The 12,761-nt window shown below is 40.0% G+C and overlaps 1 pseudogene; it reads left to right on the top strand.

Moving 5' to 3' along the window:
• The first annotated feature begins 446 nt into the window (after window positions 1–446).
• LOC111528049 lies at window positions 447–869 on the top strand (annotated as a pseudogene).
• Window positions 870–12,761: the final 11,892 nt, after the last annotated feature.

Below are 12,761 nucleotides of genomic sequence, written 5' to 3'. Positions count from 1 at the left end.
GAAGGAAGGAAGGAAGGAAGGAAGGGAGGAAAGAAGGACCCATCAAATGCAATAGTGTTAGGAGATGGAGCCTTTAGGATTTGGTCCTAAGGGCTGTGTCCTCCTGAGTGGAATTAGTGCCCTCAGAAAGCTCAAGGAAGCCTGTTTGGCCTTTTTGCTGTTTCAGTATAGGCAGACACAGCATTCACATCTTCTGCCACATGAGAACTCATCACGGAAGCAGAAAGCAAGCCCTTTCCAGACACTAAACCTGCCAGTGCCTTGCTCTTGGACTTCCCAACCTCCAGAACTGTGCAAAATAAATTTCTATTATTATAAATTATCCAGTCTAAGGTATTTTGTGAAGGCAGCCTGAACTAAGGCAAGTGTGTACAGTGAGACGATTCAAGGAGCGAGGACTACGGTTAAATAAACTGGTTGCAGCCCTTTCTAACTCCGCTGCTGCCATGGCTCCTGTGAAAAAGCTTGTGGCGAAGGGGGGCAAAAAAAGAAGCAGGTTCTGAAGTTCACTCTTGATTGCACTCACCCTGTAGAAGATGGAATCATGGATGCTGCCAATTTTGAGCAGTTTTTGCAAGAAAGGATCAAAGTGAACGGAAAAGCGGGGAACCTTGGTGGAGGGGTGGTGACCATCGAAAGGAGCAAGAGCAAGATCACCGTGACATCTGAGGTGGCCTTCTCCAAAAGGTATTTGAAATCTCACCAAAAAATATTTGAAGAAGAATAATCTACGTGACTGGTTGCGCGTAGCTGCTAACAGCAGAGAGTTATGAATTACGTTACTTCCAGATTAACCAGGACGAAGAAGAGGAGGAAGATGAGGATTAAATTTCATTTATCCGGAATATTTTGTATGAGTTCTTGAATAAAACTTGAGAACCAAAACAAAACAAAACAAAACAAAACAAAAAACCTGGGTTGCATGAATCAGGAACAGAAATTTGAGCAGGCAGTTGCCCAAGGTAACTCAGGCCTGGGTGGTGGGGGATGGATGGAGGCCTCCCGGTGATACATTCCTCTAGATCCGTCTGCAGCACAGCAGGATGCCTCTGGAGAGCAGAAGCTTTTTCATGTTAGATAGACTTCAGTCAGTGGGGTGCTGGTAAATATTTAACAACTGGGTCTCTGGGGAAGCATAGTCCTGGTTTGAAGCATTTGCTGATTTCTGTGGTATAAATACTCCCAGTGTGGAGTATTGCAAGCTCTCACTGTGAAGGAAGCCACTGAATGTGCAACTGGAAAGAGATGCGTGCCGTGTGCTCTCGTGAGTTGGTGTGAGCTGACAGCATCTTGTTTCTGTGTAATGTATTCATTTATTCTTTCATTCATGGCAGGACCACAAGTAGTTCTTGAGGCAGGAGCCAGTGGGGGCAGAATTTAGTATCCCATGGGAGGCCAGGAGCACAAAGCAGACAGTGTGTCCAAGCACCAGCCCCACACGCTGGAATCGGGGCTTGGCTTAGAGGTAGGAAGACGTGATGCTGAGTTGAAAAGCTGGGGCAAGTTTCAGTCATGACAGTGGGGGAGGAAGACTGATTGAGGGGCTGCAGTGGGGCCCAGCACTCTTCCCTGGCCAGTTTCAAAACTGATGTCATGACCCAGCGATTGATGTTCTTGAAGCTCTGGATGTCTGTTCTCGCCTGCTCAGACCTGGCTCAGATACAACCAAGGGATATTGGCTAAGGGAGAGAACAGCAGGGAGCCCAAAACCAGGGGCCAGGCAAGATAAGGACTTCAGTAAACACCCAGCACATCAATCTGATGTCTTCATTTACCCACATATGAGGGAATGGAGTATTCCTATTATTACAATATTTCACCCTTATGAGGAGTTACATTATCACCTAATTTATTCAACCAACAAATATTTTTAGATGAACAAGAGAGACAAGAGTTTGCTGTTGTGGAGGCTGCATTCTTATTGAGGAGACAGATAATAGACCATTTATAATAGTGCCAAATTGTTTCTGATCGAGACAAAGGCTAGGAAAGGCTGAGGGAGGGGTGGCAGAGCAGGGACAGGAGATGTGTCCCCTTATCCAGGGTGGTTGTGTTCTGTCTGAGAAGATATTGGAGCTGAGCAAGAATGATGAGAAGGAACCCATCATTCAGCGAGGGGCAGAGGCAGAAGATAAGGCAAGTGCCAAGGTCCTGAGGCGGGAAGAAGAGGAAGGGAAGCCCAGCCTGTCTGAAGAGAAGACAGGAGGGTGGAAAGCTGAAGTGTGGTGAGAGAGAGGGAGGGACAAGATGAAGTCAGAGAGATGGTGAGCTCCTGATCTGTAGGGTCTTGAAGGTCAAAAGAACAGTTTGAATTTGGTTCTAGGTGAAATGGAAAATCCTCCAGGCAATGCCATTTTCCTGGTTCATGGACTCAGACTGGGAAATGGCAATGCCTGGGAGGTCCACCCCTCCCCTGACTTACTGAATAAGAATATAAGAATCTGTTTTGCTTGTTTGTTTGTTTTTCTTGCTTTTTTTTTTTTTTTTTCTTTTTGAGACAGAGTCTCGCACTGTCGCCAGGCTGGAGTGCAGTGGCATGCTCTCGGCTCACTGCAACCTCTGCCTCCTAGATTCAAGCGATTCTCCTGCCTCAGCCTCCTGAGCAGCTGGAACTACAGGTGCCCGCCACCACACCCAGCTAATTTTTGTATTTTTAGTAGAGACAGGATTTCTCCATGTTGGCCAGGATGGTCTCCATCTCTTGACCTTGTGATCTGCCCGCCTTGGCCTCCCAAAGTGTTGAGATTACTGGCATGAGCCACTACGCCTGGCCAATAATCTGTTTTAACCAGGTCTCCAGATGGTTCTCATGTACTGTAATGATCTGCTCAGGGTATCATAACAAAATAGCATAGACTGGGTGACTCGGACAGCAGAAATTTATCTTCTCACACTTCTGTAGGCTGGAAGTTCAAGATCAGGGTGCTAGCATGGTCAGGGGTGGGGGAGGGCCCTCTTCCTGGCTTGCAGCAGGTCACCTTCTGACCGTGCCCTCACATGGCAGAAACAGAAAGAGAAAGATTTCTCTCTCTTTTCCTCTCCTTATAAGGCCATAGTCCTGTTGGATTAGGTCCCCACTCTTCATTTGACCTTAATTAGTTCCTAAAGACCTTGTCTCCAGATGTCCCCTTGGAGAATAGGGCTTACACATATTAATGTGGGAGTGGGATATAATTCAGTATATTCAGTGGGATATAATTGCTTTTGAGCAGCGCTGAGCTAATATTAGTAATTCTCAAACTTCAGCATGCATGAAAATCACCTGGAGGAATTGAAACCCAGAGTCTTGGGCCTTCATGGATTCTTCTTCGGTTGTTCTGAATCTGATTCAATAGTTTCACCTGAGGGGTTTCATTTCTAAGAAGCTTCTCAATGCAGATATTGCCATTCCATGGGCCATACTTTGAGTAGCACCAAATTAGACAATAAATTTGGGTAACCAATTTTCAAAAAAGTAAAATATCATAAGATAATGTAAACTTAATCTTTTAAAAAATTCAGCTGTTCTGAAGATGTTTCATATTTATATATATATATATATTTTTTGAGATGGAGTCTCGCTCTGTCACCCAGGCTGGAGTGCAGTGGTGCCATCTCTGCTCACTGCAAGCTCAGCCTCCCAGGTTCACGCCATTCTCCTGCCTCAGCCTCCCAAGTAGTTGGGACTACAGGTGCCCGCCACCACGCCTGGCTAATTTTTTGTATTTTTAGTAGAGATGGGGTTTCACCATGTTAGCCAGGATGGTCTCGATCTCCTGACCTCGTGATCTGCCCTTCTCAGCCTCCCAAAGGGCTGGGATTACAGGCGTGAGCATTTATACAATTTTTAAATATCATTTATTTTTAAATTATATGCAATCGTGCTGCATAATGACATTTTGTTCATAGATAGATATGCTAGGGTGGCCCCATAAGATTATAATGGAGCTGAAAATTCATATCCCCTAGTGATCATAGCTGTCGTAATGTCAAAGTGCAATGCATTACTCACGTGCTTGTGTGATGCTGGTGTCAGCAAACCTACTGTACTGCCAGTCATATAAAAGTCTAGCACATAAACGTATATACAGTGCATAATACTTGATAATAACAAACATCTATGCTACTGCTTAATGTATGTACTACACTTTTTAATGTTATTGTAGAGTATGCTCCTACTTATTCAAAAAAAGTTAACTGTAAAACAGCTTCAGGCAGGTCCTTCAGGTATTCCAGAAGAAGGCATTGTTATCATCGAAGATGACAGCTCTATGCATATTATTACCTCTGAAGACCTTCCAGTGGGACAAGCCGTAGAGGGGAAAACAGTGATATTGATGATCCTGACCCTGTGTAGGCATAAGCTCATGTGTGTGTCTTAGTTTTTAACAAAAATGCTTAAGAAAATAATTTTGTACAGCTGTACAGTGTTTGTGTTTTAAGCTGTTATTACAAGAGTCAGTTTAAAAAATTACAGTTCATAAAGTAAATAAGTTGCAGTAAGCTAAGGTTAATGTATTGTTGAAAAAAGAGAACTTTTAAAAATAAACTTAGTGTAGCCTAAGTGTGCTGTGTTTATGAAGTCTACAGTCGTGTACAAGAATGTCTGAGGCCTTCACATTCACTCATTCACTGGCTCACTCAGAGTTACTTCCAGTCCTGCAACCTCCATTCATGGTAAGTGTCCTAGATAGGTGGACCATTATTTATCTTTTTTAATTTTTATTTTTTGAGATGGAGTTTCGCTCTTGTTGCCCAGGCTGGAGTGCAATGGTGTGATCTCAGCTCACCACAACCTCCACCTCCCAGGTTCAAGCGATTCTTCTGCCTCAGCCTCCCGAATAGCTGGGATTACAGGCATGCGCCACCACACCTACCTAATTTCCTATTTTTTTTTAGTAGAGACAGGGTTTCTCCATGTTGGTTAGGCTGGTCTCAAACTCCTGACCTCAGGTGATCTGCCCACCTCGGCCTCCCAAAATGCTGGGATTACAGGCATGAGCCACCACCATGCCCGGCCAATTTATCATTTTTTCATATTTTTACTGTAACTTTTCTATGTTTAGATATGCAAATGCTTACCATTGTGTTCTAATTGCCTAAAATATTCAGTATAATCTCCCGCTGTAGAGGTTTGTAGTCTGGGAACAATAGGCCACACCATGTAGCCTAGGTGTGTAATAGGCTGTGCCGTCCAGGTTTATGAACGTGCACTTTATGATGTTCCCACAATGACAAAATCACCTAATGATGACGTTCTCAGAATGTGTCTGTCATTAAGCAGCACGTGTATATGTATTTAAATTTTTAACTTTCACTGATTTATTGTTATTCTGGCTAAGTGGAGTGTTACTTAGGTACTTTCCTTTGATCACCTGCAAGTGCTTTGCAAGCATTTTGTTAACCCTCAAATCTACTCCAGGGAGGATAGTAAATAAAATATTAAATGTGGAGAATGGACAGTGTTTTGGGTCACAGGTTTCTAAAACTGATAATCAAACCAAATAAGGGCGCTTATATGTCAGTCATGGTTTCTCCTGGTAACTGGCAGCAGCTAACTTAGTTCAGTTCTTCAAACACTGCAAGTTGTGAAGTTTAGCAACAATGATTTACAAAAGCTGCATTGTTTTTATTATACCACCATTTTACCTAATTATTTCTGGTATAAACCCCAGTGGAAACAATACATATTTTGTTATAAAATTCCAGCCAGAAACTTTGGCCCTCAGACAAGAAGGAAATTCTGGCAAAGCTTCCAGGGTAAAACTCTGGTATGCAAATTCCTACATACATAAAATGAAGAATTAATGTAAAATGTCGTGCCAAGAGCACACTACTTAATATTTGCACATTTTCTATTAAAACTAACTTGCTTGGAGGATAACTGTTGTTTTTTTTCTCCCCTATGATTAAAAAAAGGTTGTTTCAATCATTGTCAGGTACAACTCATTTGGAAGTGTATCATTTCAAAATTCACCTAAAGAAATGTTTAGGAGGCCAGGTTCAGTGGCTCACGTAATACCAGTACTTTGGGATGCTAAGGCAGGCAGATAGTTTGAGCCTAAGAATTCAAGACCAGCCTGGGCAGCATGGTGAAACCCTGTCTCTACAAAAAATACAAAAATTAGCCGGAGGTGGTGGCATGCCTGTAGTCCCAGTGACTTGGGAGACTGAGGCAGGAGGATTGCTTGAGCCCGGGAAGTTGAAGCTGCAGGCAGCCATGATCGTGCCACTGCCCTCCAGCCTGGGTGACTGAGACCCTGCCTCAAAAATAAAATAAAATTTAAAAAATAAATCATTTTAAAAGAATTAAAAGAAATGTTTAGGAGCAAGGACAATGCATTTGCAGTTGGAAAAGACCATTCCTTTAAACAAGCTCAATGCTATTATATTTGTTAATAGGATGCTATTAATAAATTTATCTTGATGAACTTTCTGTCCCCAAAATGCAACTCATAGTTTTGAAGATAATTTGGAAAGGAGATAGTGCTGTAAGCTTCACAGATAGGTTTTTCTTCCATGACAGTTTTTTAAATTAAACTTTTCATTTTGAGACGATTGTAGATTCACATGCAGTTTAAGCAGTAATTCAGTGAGAACCCATTCACCTTAAGCCCCAGCAACCACAAATGTGTTTTCCAGTTCCATAATTTTGTCCTTTCTAGAATGTTATATAAATGGAATCATTCAGTATGTAATTTTTTAGGACTGATCTTTTCCACTCAGCATGATTCTCCAGATTCATCCAGGTTGCAGTGTGTATCAACAGCACATTTTTTTTTTTTGAGATGGAGTTTCACTCTGTCACCCAGGTTGGAGTGCAATGGCATAATCTTCACTCACTGCAACCTCTGCCTCCCAGCTTCACGTGGTTCTCCTGCTTCAGCCTCCTGAGTAGCTGAGATTACAGGCGCCCACAATCACGCCCAACTGATTTTTTGTATTTTTAGTAGAGATGGAGTTTCACCATGTTGTTCAGGCTGGTTTCGAACTCCTGACCTCAGAAGATCCACCCGTCTCGGCCTCCCAGAGTGCTGGGATTACAGGCGTGAGCCACCGCGCCTGGCCAGCACATTCCTTTTTATTGCTGAGTGGTATTTCATAGTATGAATGTATCCCAGTTTGTTTAGTCACTCATCCACTGAAGGTTATCTGGGTTCTTGCTAGTTTTTGGTTATTATGAATAAAGCTGCTATAAACATTTGTGCACAGGCTTTTGTGTGCACACAAGTCTTCATTTCTCTGGGATAAAAGCCCAGGAATGCAGTTACTGGGTCGTGTGGTAGTTACATGTTTAGATGGTTAAGAAACTACTATACTGTTTTCCAGAGTGGCCGTATGATTTTACATTCCCACCAGCAATGTATAAGTGATGCAGTTTTCCTGCATCCTTGCCAGCATTTGGTGTTGTCACTTTTTAAAATTTTTAACCATTCTGATTGGAGTGATAGCTCACTGTGGTTTCAGTTTGTATTTCCCTAATGGCTAATACTGTTGAACATCTTTTCGTTGGCCTGTTTTCCAGCTTTATATATTATTTAGTGAAATATCTGTGTATATGTTTTGTCATGCTCTAATTGGATGGTTTGCTTTTTTACAGTCGAGTTTTAAAAGTTCTTTGTGTATTCTAGATACTCGTTCTTTGCCAGATGTGTGGCTTATAAATAATTTCTACCACTCTGTAGCTTGCCATTTTATCTTCGTAATAGAGTCTTTCATGGACCAAGACCTTTTACTTTAGATGCAGAGCAATTTATCAACTTTAAATTCCATAGATCACACATTATGTGTCAAATCCAACAACTCTGGTTAGCCCTACGCCCTGAAGATTTTTTCCTAAAAGTTTATAGCTTTACATTTTAAATTTAAATCCATGATCCATTTTGAATTAATTTTTGTATAAAATGTGAGACTTAGGTTTAGGGTTCAGTTTTTGTCTATGGATGCCCAATTGCTTTGTTTTTCAATTTGTTGAAAACAAGTGGTTCTTGCTGCATTGAATTGTTTTTGCACCTTCATCAAAAATTAGTTGGTTATACTTGAATAGTTCTATTTCTGGGTTGTTGATTCTGTTCCCTTGATTTATGTGTCTGTCCTTCCACCAGTACACACAGTCTTCATTACTGTAGCTCTATAGTAAATCCTGAAATTGAATAGATTCCTCTCCCTTTGTTCTTGTTTTCCAAAATTGTTTTGGCTATTTTAGTTCCTTTACCTTCCCATAGGAATTTTATAATATTGTCTATATCTACAAAAAATTTCGCAGCACTTTTGATAGAAATTGCATTAAACTTATATATCAATTTGGACAGAATTGACATCTTTACTATATTCATTACTTCCAGTCCATGGACATAGTATATATCTGCATTTACTTAGATCTTGTTTGATTTCTTTCATCAGCATTTTGTAGTTTCAGCATACAAAGTCCCATAAAACTTTTGTTAGATTTATACCTATTTTGTTTTTGAGCAATTGTAAATGTCACTGTATTTTTAATTTCCATGTCTGCATATTCATTGCATTCATTAATAGCAATTACATTTTGTATGTTTACCTTGTATCTTGTAAGCTTGCTGATCTCACTTATTGTAGTTCTAGGAGTTGTTTTTGGTAACAGATTCTTTGGGATTTTCTATGTAATCATGTCCTGTGAAAACAGAAGTAGTTTTTTTTTTTTTCTTTCTAATCTGTATCCCTTGCACTTCTTTTTGTTGCCTTGTTATATGACTAGGGCTTCTAGCACTATGTTGAGAAGAAGTAATGAGAGTGGACATCCTTGCCTTCTCCTGGTCTCGGGGGAAGTGTTTGGTTTTTCACAAGTAAGTATGTTAGATATAGATGTTTGTAGATTTTTTTTTTATCAAGTTGAGGAACTTCCCCTCTAATGTACTTGTTTATGTTTTAAAATTTAGGAATTTAGATTATTTGAACATCACAGGAGTTTTTTCTCTTTCTTTTCTTTTTGATATGATGACAATCATATTTTTCAGGGTTTTTTTCCCCTCAAGTTTACAAAAGTACTTTTGTCTTCTATTCCCACCCAAAGGATGTTGTATTATTGTTTTGCCTTTCTTGGATTTGTTATGGAATGTGCTGCTTACATAGAGGAAATGTTGGCTATCGATCTTAAGCTAACTCACCAAGAATGAAAATAAGTCTTAGGTCACAGTTTGGCTGCCAGTGAAGGACCCATTTCTTTATGGCCTTGGGTATAACACAGAAAAGATGTTGGGAAATAAAGGGGAAGGAATCGTGGGTTCAACAGCCATGCCATTCTTCTGTGTCTGCTTGGCCCCCTGCCTCCCAGGCCTACAGAAAGCTGCCATTACAGGCTAAACTCCAGAGTTACAGATATCTTTCCTCCTGACCCTAATTCCCTTGGGGCCACTTGGCACTGCAGAGCTCAAGCAAAGTGCATGTTCATCTCTGACTCCTGCCTGAACACTCCAAAGCCTTTTTCCTCCAGATCAGGGATTTTGTTTTGTTTTGTTTTCCCAGCCTTTTCAGTGAGAGCTGCAGGACAAGAAGCCCCGCAGTATTGCTTTCCTTTTTTCCGTCTTAGACTTTCCAGGCCTGCAAGTGTTTAAAGGTACCTCTACTGCTTGTCTGCTAAGTCTCACATATCATATAACTCTCCTGGGTGTTTGATTTTTGCTTTAAAAAGATGAGTCTCCATCTGAGTCCCTACCAACCACAAAGTGAAATGAAAATCTGGCAAAGTTCGGTCCTATAGATGTGAAGTGGTGGGGGGTTTGTTTGCTTCTTCGGTTTGTTTGCTTTAATTATGCAGGTGGGCTTTCTACATTAATCAGACCTCTTTGGTACCTCCTAGCCCCAGACCCCTTTTTTGGCTCTGGTCTGGTTAACACAGAACTCACTGTATGTCCTTGGGGTCTCATTTTGTTCTCCAATTTTATTATCTTCTGTTTAAGCGTTGAAACTCCAAGTGGTGCTACTACTACCCAGGATCACAATATGAGAAGAACAGTTTATAGCTACAAAGCATTATGGAAAAAAAAAGTCCCCTTTAACTGCATGTCTCTGATTTACTCCTGGTAATTTTAGTGGCTTTCTTCTGAGAAGCTCAAAGCATTTCACAGTCTTTATTCGGCCACTGGCAGATTTCAAAACATGTGACATGTACCAGGATTGGCAGTCATTCTCATCTGCAGTTCTGCGTTTTATTGATAGGATGATTTACATAATTTTGAATGAAAACAGTCTTATGTACTTCAGCCTAAAAACCTTTGGAATATTTTTGGCTCTGAGAGGAGCACTTATATTTGTTGCCTTGGTAACAAATATTTCCCCAATTGCTCAAAGTGATCGATATTTTTAAAAAACATTAGCAAAGACCCATGTCTCTGGAACTGATTAGAAATGTAAAGAGAGTTGTTAGTCCTCCTCAGCCAAAAGGAGATGGATAAAAAAGTTAGATGAAAGATATGGGCAGCTGTTTACTGTGGCTAAGCCTTAGTACACCTGCATCTTGAGGTTCAGCAAAGTGATATCTCTATTAAGATGGGTAACTTCAGATATTATTTGGTGTGGACTGTATCCTTCAAGAGGTTTACAGAACGTAAGTTTGAGTTTTGCAGGACTAGAACAAAAGTACCTCTGAATTGTCTTCAATTATAAATTGCTTCCTTAGAGGTGGGTTAAGATTAAAAATACATTTACAATAGCTACAAAAAAAGATACCTAGGAGTAAGTTTAACCAAGAAAGTGAAAGATCTCTACAATGAAAACTATAAAACACTGATGAAAGAAATGAAAGAAGACACAAGTAAATAGAAAAATATCCATGTTCATGGATTGGAAAAATTAACATTATTAAAATGTCCATACTACCCAAAGAATCTACAGACTCAACCCAACCTATCAAAATACCAATGACATTCTTCACAGAAATAGAAAAAAAATCCTAACATTTATATGGAACTATACAAGATCCTGAATAGCCAAAGCAATTTTGACCAAAAAGAACAAAGCTGGAGGTATTATACTACTGAACTTCAAAATATACTACAGAGGTATAGTAATCAAAATAGCATGGTATTGGCATAGAAACAGAAACATAGACCAGTGGAACAGAAAAGAGGGCCCAGAAATAAATTCAAACATTTGTAGCCAACTGTTTTCTGAAAAAAATGGCAAAAACACACATTGGGAAAAGGATAGTCTTTAAATAAATCTTGCTGGGAGAATGATATCCACATGCAGAAGAATGAAGCTAGAGCCCACATACAAAAATCAACTCAAAATGAATTAAGGACTGAAATGGAAAAGATGAAATGATAAAACTACTACAGTAGAGTGAAACATTAGAGGAACACTTTATGACATTGATCTGGTCAAGAATTTTTTGGGTAAGACCTCAAAAGCTCAGGCCACAAAATCAAAAATAGACAAATGGGATTATGTCAAAGCAAAGAGCTTCTGTATAGCAAAAGAAACAAGAAACAGAGTGAAAAGACAGCCTACAAAATGGAAGAAAATATTTGCAAACTATGCATCTGACAAGGGGTTAATTTCCAGAATACATAAGGAACTCAAACAACTCAATGGCAAACAACAACAACAACAAACCAAAACCAAAAAACAACATAGATGCAGTAGCTCATGCCTGTAATCCCAGCACTTTGGGAGGCTGAGGCAGGCAGATTGTCTGAGGTTGGGAGTTCGAGACTAGCCTGACTAACATGGAGAAACGCTGTCTCTAATAAAAATAAAAATTGGCCAAGCATGGTGGCACATGCCTGTAATCCCAACTACTTGGGAGGCTGAGGCAGGAGAATCACTTGAACCCGGGAGGTGGAGGTTGCAGTGAGCCAAGATCACACCATTGCATTCCAGCCTGGGCAACAAGAGTGAAACTCCATCTCAAAACCAAAACCAAAACCAAAACCAAAACCAAAAACAAAAACAAAACTCAACCTAAATAATCTTTTAAAAAAATGGGCAAAAGACCCAAATAGATATTTCTTGAAAGAAGATGCACAAATGGGCAACAGTTACATGAAAAATGCTCTACATCATGAATCATCGGAGAAATGGAAATCAGAACTACAAATGAGACATCACTTCACCTCAATTGGAATGGCTATTATCAAAAAGACAAAAAGTAACAAAGGCTGGCATGAAGAAAGAGGAACACTTATACACTATTGGTGGGAATGTAAATTAGTACAGCCATTATGGAAAACAGTATGGAGATTCCTCAAAAAATTAAAAGTATAATTACCATATCATCCAGCAATCCTGCTTCTGGGTATACACCCAAAAGAAATGACATCAGTAACACTGAAGAGACACCTGTACTCTTGGGTTTATTGCAGCACTATTCCCAACAGCCAAAACATGAAATCAATCTAAGTGTCCATTAACAATGAGTGGATTAAAAAAATGTGGTACGTACACACAGTGAAATACTATTCAGTCATAAGAAAGAATGAAATCCAGTCATTTGTGGCAGCATGGATGAACCTGGAGGACATTATGTTAAGTAAAATAAGCCACAGAAAGATGAATACCACATGTGCTCACTCATATGTAGAATCTAAAGAAGTTGATCTCAGAAGAGGAGAGTAGGATAGTGGTTACTAGAGGCTGGGGAGGGTAGATAGGGAGAGATGAATCAATGGGTACAAAGTTACAGTTAGATTAGAGGAATAAATTCTGGTGTTCTATTGTACAGTAGGGTGACTATGGTTCACAATATTGTGTTGTATTATTTCCAAATAGCTAGAAGAGAGGATTTTGAATGTTCTATCCACAAA

The sequence above is a fragment of the Piliocolobus tephrosceles genome, chromosome 9, assembly GCF_002776525.5.
Source record: "Piliocolobus tephrosceles isolate RC106 chromosome 9, ASM277652v3, whole genome shotgun sequence".
Taxonomy (NCBI): Eukaryota; Metazoa; Chordata; class Mammalia; order Primates; family Cercopithecidae; genus Piliocolobus; species Piliocolobus tephrosceles.
This window is presented reverse-complemented; position numbering and strand designations above follow the sequence as displayed.